The 10,592-nt window shown below is 34.1% G+C and overlaps 1 pseudogene; it reads left to right on the forward strand.

The window, feature by feature from the left end:
- The first annotated feature begins 5,575 nt into the window (after positions 1-5,575).
- On the forward strand, positions 5,576-6,164 carry LOC141515193 (selenoprotein S pseudogene; annotated as a pseudogene).
- The last annotated feature ends 4,428 nt before the right edge of the window (positions 6,165-10,592 follow it).

Here is a 10,592-nt window from a genome sequence, read left to right on the forward strand (position 1 = left end):
TCTCAGAAAAAGAAATTCAAAAAGCCATCATTGAACTCCGTAAGGAAAAATCTCTAGGACCTGATGGATTCACAAATGAATTCTACCAAACATTTAAGGAAAAATTGATTCAAATTCTTTATAAACTTTTTGGAAAAATAGGGAAAGATTGAACTCTGCCTCACTCTTTCTATGAAACCAATATGGTGCTGATGCCTGCACCAGGAAGAGTTAAAACAGAAAAGGAAAATTATAGACTTATCTCCCTAATGAATATAGATGCAAAAATCTTAAATAAAATCTTAGCAAAACGATTACAACAAGTTATCACTGGGATAATGCATTATGATCAAGTAGGATTTATCCCAGGAATGCAGGGTTGGTTCAATATTAGGAAAACTGTTAGTATACTCAATTATATTGACAACAAACTTATCATAAATTATATGATCATATCAGTAGATGCTGAAAAAGCTTTTGACAAAATATAGCATTCATTCTTACTAAAAACACTAGAGAGTGTAGGAATAAATGGACTGTTCCTTAAAATAATTAGCAGTATCTATCTGAAACCATCAACAAGCATTATATTCAATGGGGAGAGGCTAGAAGCATTCCCAGTAAGATCAAGGGTGAAACAAGGGTGTCCATTTTCACTACTACTATTCAATAGTGTATTAGAAATGTTAGCTTCAGCAATTAGAGAAGAAAAAGAAATTGAAGGAATTAGAATTGGGAAGGAAGAGGCAAAACTCTCACTCTTCACAGATGACATGATGGTCTACCTAGAGAATCCCAAGAAATCATCCAAAAAAACTACTGCAAACAATTAGCATTTTTAACAACATTTCAGGTTCTAAAATAAACCCTCATAAATCCTCAATTTTTCTATACATGTCTGGCAAGATACAGCAGGAAGATCTAGAAAGAGAAATCCTATTCAAAGTAACCTGAGACAATATAACATACCTGGGATTATATTTGCCAAGACAGACTCAGAAACTTTTTGAAAAGAATTATTAAACAATTCTCACACAAATTAAATCACTGGGCAAATTACAACTAGTCATGGATAGGTAGAGCTAACATAATAAAAAAGACAATTCTACCAAAAACTAAACTACCTGTTTAGTGCCCTACCAATCAAAAATCAAAAAAAAATTACTTTTATGAGTTACAAAAGATTGTAAGTAAATTCATCTGGAGGAATAAAAGTCAAGAATGTCAAGGAATTTAATGCAAAAAAAGTGCAAAAGAAGGGGGTTTAGCCTACCTGATCTAAAATTATATCATAAAGCATCAATCATCAAAACTGTTTGGTATTGGCTAAGAAATAGATGGTGGACCAGTGGAACAGACTAGGTGCAAATGCAGGAGAAGATTATAGTAGTCTGCTGTTTGATAAACCCGAGTCCAGCTATTGGTGTAAAAACTCTCTCTTTGATAAAAACTGCTGGGAAAATTGGAAGTTAGTATGGAAGAAACTTAGATTAGAACAACACCTAACACCCTTTACCAACATAAGATCCAAATGGTTTCAGGATTTAGACAAAAAAAAAACCCAATACTATAAGCAAATTAGGATATCAAGGACTAGTTTACCTGTCAGATCTATGGAAAGGGGAGCAGTTTATGACTAAGGAAGAGATGGAGAACATCACCAAAAACAAACTAGATGATTTCAATTACATTAAACTTAAAAAGCTTTTGAACAGATAAAATCACTGTAACCAAGATCGAAAGAAATGTCGTAAATTGGGAAACAATCTTTACAACTAATAATTCTGACAAAGAACTCATTTCTAAAATATACAGAGAACTGAGTCATATTTTTAGAAGAAAAAGCCATTCCCCAATTGACAAATGGTCAAAGGATATGCAAAGGCAATTTACAGATGAGGAGATCAAAGCAATCCATAGCCATATAAAAATTGCTCTAAATCATTAATTATTAGAGAAATGCAAATCAAAGTTTCTCTGAGGTCCCACCTCACACCTCTCAGCCCTGCCAGTGTGACAAGAAAGGAAAATGATCATTGTTGGAAAGGTTGTGGGAAATCTGGGACACTATTACACTGTTGGTGGAGCTATGTACTCATCCAACCTTTCTGGAGAGCAATTTGGAACTATGCCCAAAGGGCAACAAAAATGAGCATACCCTTTGATCCAGCAATACCACTACTGGGTCTATACCCTGAAGAGATGATGAAAAAGGGTAAAAATATCACTTGTAAGAATATATTCATAGCAGCCCTGTTTGTGTTGGCAAAGAATTGGAAATCAAGTAAATGTTCTTCATTTGGGCAATGGCTTAGCAAACTGTGATATATGTATTTCATAGAACACTATTGTTTTATTAGAAACCAGGAGGGATGGGATTTCAGGGAAGCCTGGAGGGATTTGCATGAACTCATGCTGAGTGACAACAGCAGAACCACACCCTATCAGCAACATGGGGGTGATGTTCAACTTTGATGGACTTGCTCATTTCATCAGTGCAACAACCAGGGACAATTTTGGACTGTCTGCAATGGAGAATACCATCTGTATCCAGGTAAATTTCAAGGACTATTCCCTTTAATTTAGAAAAAAAACAGATATCTTATTGTCTGATCTTGTTATCTCTTATACTTTTTGTTTCTTCTTTAAGGATGTGATTTCTCTCTCATCACACTCAATTTGGAACAACGTACAACATGGAAACAAAATAAAGACTGACAGATTACTTTCCGTGGGGGGTGGGGGAGGAAAGTAAGTTTGGGAGAAAACTTGTAAAACCCCAAACTCAAAATCTTTAAAAATTAAAAATAAAAAAATTCTTTAAAATGTCTAGGCATAATGGACCTATGCAGTAAACTGAATGGGGATAGAAAGGAATAAACTTTTTTTTGTCAGCAACACATGGCACATACACAAAAATTGACTATGTACTGGGATTTAAAAACCTAATAATCAATTGCAGAAAGGCATAAATAGTGAATCCTTCTTTCTCAAATAATAATGCAATAAAATTCACATGCAATATTGGGTCAGTAGTGGCTCAAACAACAAATTATAGAAAGAATTGATTATTTCATTCTAGATAATTACAGTAATGAAACAATATAACAAATCTTATGGAATACAACCAAGGCAGGTGTCAGGATATAGCTTACATGAATAAAATAGAGAAAGAAGAAATCAATTAATTAAAGCATTCAAACAAAAAAATTAGAGAAAGAACAAATTAAAAACCCCCAATTAAATACCAAATTAGAAATTCTAAATATTAAAAGAGAAATTAATAAAATTGAAATCAAGAAAACTATTGAACTAATAAGTAAAACCAAGAGTTGGTTTTATGAAAAAAAGAATAAAAGTAATAAAACTCTGGTTGATTTAATTTCAAAAAAGAAAGAAGAAAACCAAATTTCTAGTATCATAAATGGAAAAGGTGAACTCACCACCAACGAGGAAGAAATTAAAGTAACGATCTGGAATTATTTTGCCCAACTATGACAATAAATTTAATAATCTAAGTGAAATGGACAAATATTTATAAAATTACAAATTGATCAGATTAAATGAAGAGGAAATTAAATACCTAAATAACACTATCGCCGAAAAAGAAATTCAACAAGCCCTTCTTGAACTCCCTGAGAAAAAAATCTCCAGGGCTAGATGGATTCACAAGAGAAATCTATCAAACATTTAAGAAACAATTGTTTCCAATTCTATATCAACTCTGGAAGAATAGGTGAAGATAAAACTCTGCATAATTCTTTCTATTATACAAATACCTAATGGTACCTAAACCAGGAAGAGTTAAAACAGAGAAAGAAAATTATAGCCCTATCTCCTCGATGAATTTAAATGCAAAAATATTAAATAAAATCTTAGCAAAATGATTACAAGAAGTTATCATTAGGAGAATACGTTATGACCAAGTAGGATTTATGCCAGGAATGCAGGGTTGGTACAATATTAGGAAAACTGTTAGTATAATTAATTATATCAATGACAAACCTATCAGAAATCATATGATTATATCAATAGATGCTGGAAAAGCTTCTGACAAAATACAGCACCCATTCCTACTAAAGACACTAGTGAATGTAGGAATAAATGGATTGTTCCTTAGAATAAGCAGTATCTATCTGAAACCATCAATGAGCATCATATGCAATGGGGATAGGCTAGAGGCATTCCCAATAAGATCAGGGGTGAAATAAGAATGCCCATTGTTATCACTACTCAATATTGTATTAGAAATGTTAGCTTCAGCAATAAGAGAAGAAAAAGAAATTGAAGGAATTAGAATTGGGAAGGAAGAGACAAAACTCTCACTCTTTGCAGATGATATTGATGGTATACCTAGAGAGTCCCTAAAAATCATCTAAAAAATTACTAGCAAAAACTTTAGCAAAGTCACAGGTTATAAAATAAACCCTCATAAATCCTCAACATTTCTATATATGACTAGCAAGATGCAGCAGAAAGAGTTAGAAAGAGAAATCCCATTCAAAGTACCTTCAGGTAATATAAAAAAAATGCTTGGGAGTATACAGAGGCAGAGTCAGAAAATTTTTGAAAACAATTACAAAACACTTCTCACGCAAATAAAATCAGATTTAAATAACTAGGCAAATATCAACTGCCCATGAATAGGCCAAGCTAATATGATAAAATGACAATTCTACCAAAATTAGACTACTTATTTAGTGACCTACCAATTAAAATTCCAAAAAATTACTTTAATGGGTTAGGAAAAAAATGTAATTTCTTAATCCTGGCTTAATCCTTCCAGATCTAAAATTATATTATAAATCCTCAGTCATCAAAACTCTTTGGTATTGGCCAAGAAAAAGAGTCGTGGATCAATGGAATAGACTAGGTGCAATAGTAGTAAATGATTATAGTAAGATCATTGTTTCATAAACCCAAAGATTACAGTTATTGGGATAAAAACTCTCTCTTTGATAAAAACTGTTGGGAAAATTGGTAATTAGTATGACAGAAACTTGGATTAGGCCAACACCTCACACCCTATACCAGGATAGGATCAATATGGATACAGGATTGAGACATAAAAGAAAATATTATAAGCAAACTAGGACATCAAGGAATAGTTTACCTGTCAGATCTATGGAAAGGGGAGCAGTTTATGACTAAGGAAGAGATGGAGAACATCACCAAAAACAAACTAGATGATTTCAATTACATTAAACTTAAAAAGCTTTTGAACAGATAAAATCACTGTAACCAAGATCAAAAGAAATGTAGTAAATTGGGAAATAATTTTACAACTAGTATTTCTTACAAAGGACTCATTTCTAAAATATGCAGAGAACTGAGTCAATTTAAAAACAAAACCATTTCTCAATTGACAAATGGTCAAAGGATATGCAAAGGCAATTTACAGATAAGGAAATCAAAGCAATCCATAGTCATAAGAAAAATTGCTTTAAATCACTAATTAGAGAAATGCCAATTAAAGTATCACTGAGGTACCACCTCACATCTCTCAGACTGGCCAATATGACCAGAAAGGAAAATGATCAATGATGGAAAGGATGTAGGGAATATGGGATACTAATACATTCTTAAAGGAGCAGCAGCGGCCTGGGAGATGGAGCTGGATGAGGTGCAGTGGCTGCTGGCCAAGCTGTCCTTGGAGCAGGAGGGCCTGCACCTTCAGCAGAACACGGTGGGCTGGCTGCTCTCCAACTATGGCTGGTACCTTCTTTTCACCTTGGTTATCCTCTACCTGATCTTCCAAAAGCTCTTTGGAAACTTCAGAGCCTTGAGGCAGAGAAGTGGGGACGCATCTATTATGTCTAGTGTAGAACCTGATGTTGTTGTTAAACAAAAGGAAGCTTTTAGCAGCTGCTCATTTGAGAATGAAAGAAGAATTAAATACACAAATTGAAAAGTATAAAGAAAAATTAAAACAGCTTGAAGAGGAGAAAAGAAGACAGAACATAGACATGTGGGAAAGCATGCAAGAAGGAAAAAGCTATAAAGGATATTCTAAAAAGTGGTCAGAACAAAACCCTGAACCTGGTCCTTCTGGTTCTTCAACTATACCAAAGCCTAAACCTCACAGAAAACCTTTGAGGGGAAGCAATTATAACCCTTTGACTGGAGAAGGAGGTAGAACATGTTCACGGAGCCCAGGATCTAGAGGACCCTCATCTGGTGGATGAGGTTAAAAGTCTTGCTTCTGTCTCTTGACATTAGGAAGAAAAATTTTAGCTCACTATTCACCTGCCTAGCATATGCTTTTCACAGTGATGACTTAAGAGGAAGTGATGTTTAGTTCAGTTACTATAAAATGTAGATTCATTTAAAGGTCAGAGGCAATAAAAGTTATAAATAATGCCAATAGGATAAGATTTAGGGAGTATTGTACATGGCATTGTTTTATTTTAACATGTTTAAAAATTACTTAAAATCATTTCTTGTTGGCTGATTGCAGATGAAATACAGTTTTTCAGGTGGTAATTAATAATCTTTATAGAAAGGCCTCATCATGATATTTTAATCATTTGACGTCCATGACTGTAGATTAGTCTCTGTGACAGGCTGCGCAGAATGATGTCTTCCTTATACTTATAAATGTTGAACTCACCAGTGAGGATCACTGATGTTAGATAGTTGGTGGTATTTTATATACATATATATATATATATATATATATATATATTGATTTTTATGTGCAGAAAGTTGTAAAATACTGTAAATATTAAAAATGCAATGAGTCAAAAAATACATTCTTGATAGAGCTGTGAACTCATCCAACCTTTCTGGAGAGCAATTTGGAATTATGCCTAAAAGGCAACAAAATGTGCATACCCTTTGATCTAGCAATACCACTACTGGGTCTATACCCTGAAGAGATGATGAAAAAGGGTAAAAACATCACTTGTACAAAAATATTCATAACAGCCCTGCTTGTAGTGGCAAAGAATTATAAATTGATTGAATATCCATCAATTGGGGAATAGCTTAATAAACTGTGGTATATGCATGTCATGGATCACTATTGTTCTTTTAGAAACCAGGAGGGATGGGATTTCAGGGAAGCCTGGAATTATTTGCCTGAATTGATGTTGAACGAGATGAGCAGAATCAGAAAAACATTGTACACCCTAAAAGCAGCATGGGGATGATGATCAACCTTAATGGACTTGCTCATTCTATCAGTGCAACAATCAGGCAGAATTTTGGGATATCTCTGATGGAGTGTACCATTTGTATCTAGAGAAAGAATTGTGGAGTTTGAACAAAGACTGGACTATTACCTTTAATTTTAAAAAGTTATTATGTAATTTTGCTTTCTCTTATACTTTATGTTTCTTCCTTAAGGATATGATTTCTCTCTCATCACATTCAAGTTAGATCAATGTATACACCATGGAAGCAATGTAAAGACTAACAGACTGCCCTCTGGGGGGGGGGGGTGAAGGGGGGGATGAGATGAGGGGCAAAATTCTAAAATTAAAAATAAATAAATTAATTAAATAAAGACTCTTTCCTGAAAACAGCAGCCCTAAGCTGGGAGCCTAAGGAGTTCAAGGTATCTTCCCTTGAGAACGTGTTGAAGTAATGTAAAACTATTTCAGTGACAAGTAGTTCCCTTTTGGTCAAGGAACTGCAAGGCACCTCAGATAAACTTTCTGGGCTTTGAGAACTTTCTTCCTCTAAAATCTCAAACTTTCAGTCCATGAACTGTTGTTATTGTTTGATAATTATATTTTAATATAATTGACTTTATTTTTTGTCTTTTATTTTATGCATTAAAAAATACCTTAATCTGAGAAGGAGTCCAAAGATTTCCCTGGACTTCCAAGGAATCCCTGAAACATTAAAAAAAAAGGTTATGGAGGCCTGCTCTAAAAGTGGAAAAGTTAGCAAAAAAGAATGCAAATGAGCATTTGCAGGCTCTTCATAAAGCAAGAATCTGCTTTTGTAAATGAACTAGCACCTACTGACTTCTTTAGTCAGGGAATTTTCTGTTATTGAGTCGTTTCAATCTTATTTGACTTTATGACTGCTATTTGGGGTTTTCTTGGCAGATACACTGGAGGAAACTGAGGTAAAGATAATAAGTATCTGAGATCAAATTTGAACTCAGGTCTACCTGATTCTAGGTCTGGGTCTTTTTCCAGTGCTCTGCCTAGCTTTTCTATACAGCTTTATAGACAAAATCAAACAACAAAATAGACATTTTAACCATCTTTTCTTACATTACAAAGGTTTTGCTTTTTCCAACAAACTTCCAGCACCTGTTGACATCCCTTCCATAGAGGTCTTAGCAGCTGCAGAATCTACCTGGTTTCAGTTGACTATTTGAGCTGATAGTTTGAGGCAGATGTTTTCTCTCTAACATACTTCTTTCAAATGGAGGGGGGAGCCTATATTCCTTTTTCCATTGTCATCCTCTCTTTTCAGGGAACTGATGTATGTGTCTTTTTATTCTTCTGATTCCTAGATTTTCATCAAGCTATGTGGTTTCTAATGTCATAAATTTGAATATCCTCCTGAGTAGTGGTATTCAAAAAGCACAGCTCTCCACAGGTATAATACATGCAATTCATATAATTTTGAATTTCCGTACATGCAATTCATATAGTTTTCCAATAATTCTCTTTCCTATGTAGATCAATTTATGGACAACTCAGTCATTGCTCTTTTTTCCTTATAAACTGTCTTTATCTGAGACGTTCAGGTCTTCAGAATCATTTTAAGGTGCTTTACTCATAAAATTGTTCCTTCTGCCTCTTTCAGCAAATATTCACATATGAAAGTGGCAATGTGTTACATGATCATAGTTCTCAGGAATAGAGAGGTAATAGTCTCACTGTACTCTGCCATCATAAGACTTCATCTGGAGTATTGTGTTCAATTCTGGTCACCATGGATTAGGAAGGACATTGATAAATTGATGGACTGGAAAGCATCCAGACAAGGGCAAATAGAATGATGAAGGGCCCTGAGTCCTTTCGAAGGGAGAATTGGTAGAAGAAAATAGGGATTTTATCCTGGAGAAAAGAAACAAGGGAAGAGGAGCATGGAAGCTATGTCAAAGGTCTGTTATATAAAAGGTAGATTTTATTTCTCCTCTTTGGTCCCAGAGGGCAGAATCCAAAGTAAAGGGTCAAAAATACTTAGAGGCTAATTTGTCATTGATGTCTAGAAAATCTTCCCAATAGAGCTTTCTAAAACACAAGAAGATCCTGAGAGAGGCTGGGAGGACCCCTTCAGTGAATGTCTTGTCAAGTATGTTTTAGTAGAGATTTCTTTTATAAGAATTGGATAAGATGACTTCTAAGACCCAGCCAGCTGTGACATTCTGTGAACCAGGAGGTTTAGAGCTAAATGTAGCCCTGGTCAAACACACACTATGTAACCTTGAGCAACTTATTTGTCATCTGTGTTTCTCCAGTTCCTCATCTTTACAAGTGGAGAAATTAAACCTTAATTTATCAAAGATTTTTGTGTACTAAATGTGTGATTCCATATATCTAGGGAAGTACAGATGAGGATACCTCTTTTTGAATGTTGAGAAGTAACTCTTCTATAAATTGTAGTCTTAGAGAATTGCCTAAGGAACTGGTTCATTAGAGTTGCAATAGCAGCTTGTGGTTCAAATTGGGCCACCGGAATACACATCAAGCTCTTAATCTTATTCCATAAAACCTCTCAATACCAAGAGATAAAGTCGAAAATACACACTCATACACATATGCACACACAACATTGAAAAACATAAAGTGATACATGTCTAACCTATGTCATATTGCTTGCCTTCTCAATAAGGGAGTGAGGGAGAGAAGAAAAGGTGGGAGTTAGTTTGAAACTAAAAATTTGAATAAAATCATATTAAATTGTTTTTATATATAATTAGAGAAAAATAAAATAATAATTTTTTAAAAGTATAAAATGCTATATTTAAAATCTTATTTAAAGATCACTGCACTGGGGATGAGGAATTACTGTTTTATTTTTAATCTGACAATAGCTAATTCCATCACTTTGATAAGTTGATACCACTTCCTAGGCCTCAGTTTACTCCTCTAGAAAATGAGGGGAGTGAAAGAAATACTTCAGGAACCTTTCCATTGCTATGCTTTTTTGTTATTATAATTTTGGTCTTTAAACAAAAGATTCACTTCTCAATAATAACCATAAGGCACCTTTATTTTTTATTCTTTGACTGTTTCAGTCAACAGAAAGTCAATTAACAAGCATTTACGAAATACTTCAAATGTTCCCGATATAATGCAGGGGAAAATACAGTCCTTGTACTCAAGGAGCTCACATTCTGATAGTGATGACTACCACATACAAACTGCTTTCATTGTATAATATATATATATATATATATATATATATATATATATATATATATATATATATATATATCTGGTACAATGGTAATGGTGGTAATCTCAGAGGCAAGGGACTAGCAGTAAGAATTTAAAAGGTTAGGATAGAGAACAGGACAAAATGGACTTTTTCCCAGAAAATGGAATTTAAGTGTATGTATGTGTAAGTGTGTAATTTTTGAATGTTTGAATTCTTAAGGAAGCTAGAAAAGCAAAGAATGGGAGGAAGAAGGGGAGAGCATT

The sequence above is a fragment of the Macrotis lagotis genome, chromosome 1 (genome assembly GCF_037893015.1).
Source record: "Macrotis lagotis isolate mMagLag1 chromosome 1, bilby.v1.9.chrom.fasta, whole genome shotgun sequence".
Taxonomy (NCBI): domain Eukaryota; kingdom Metazoa; phylum Chordata; class Mammalia; order Peramelemorphia; family Peramelidae; genus Macrotis; species Macrotis lagotis.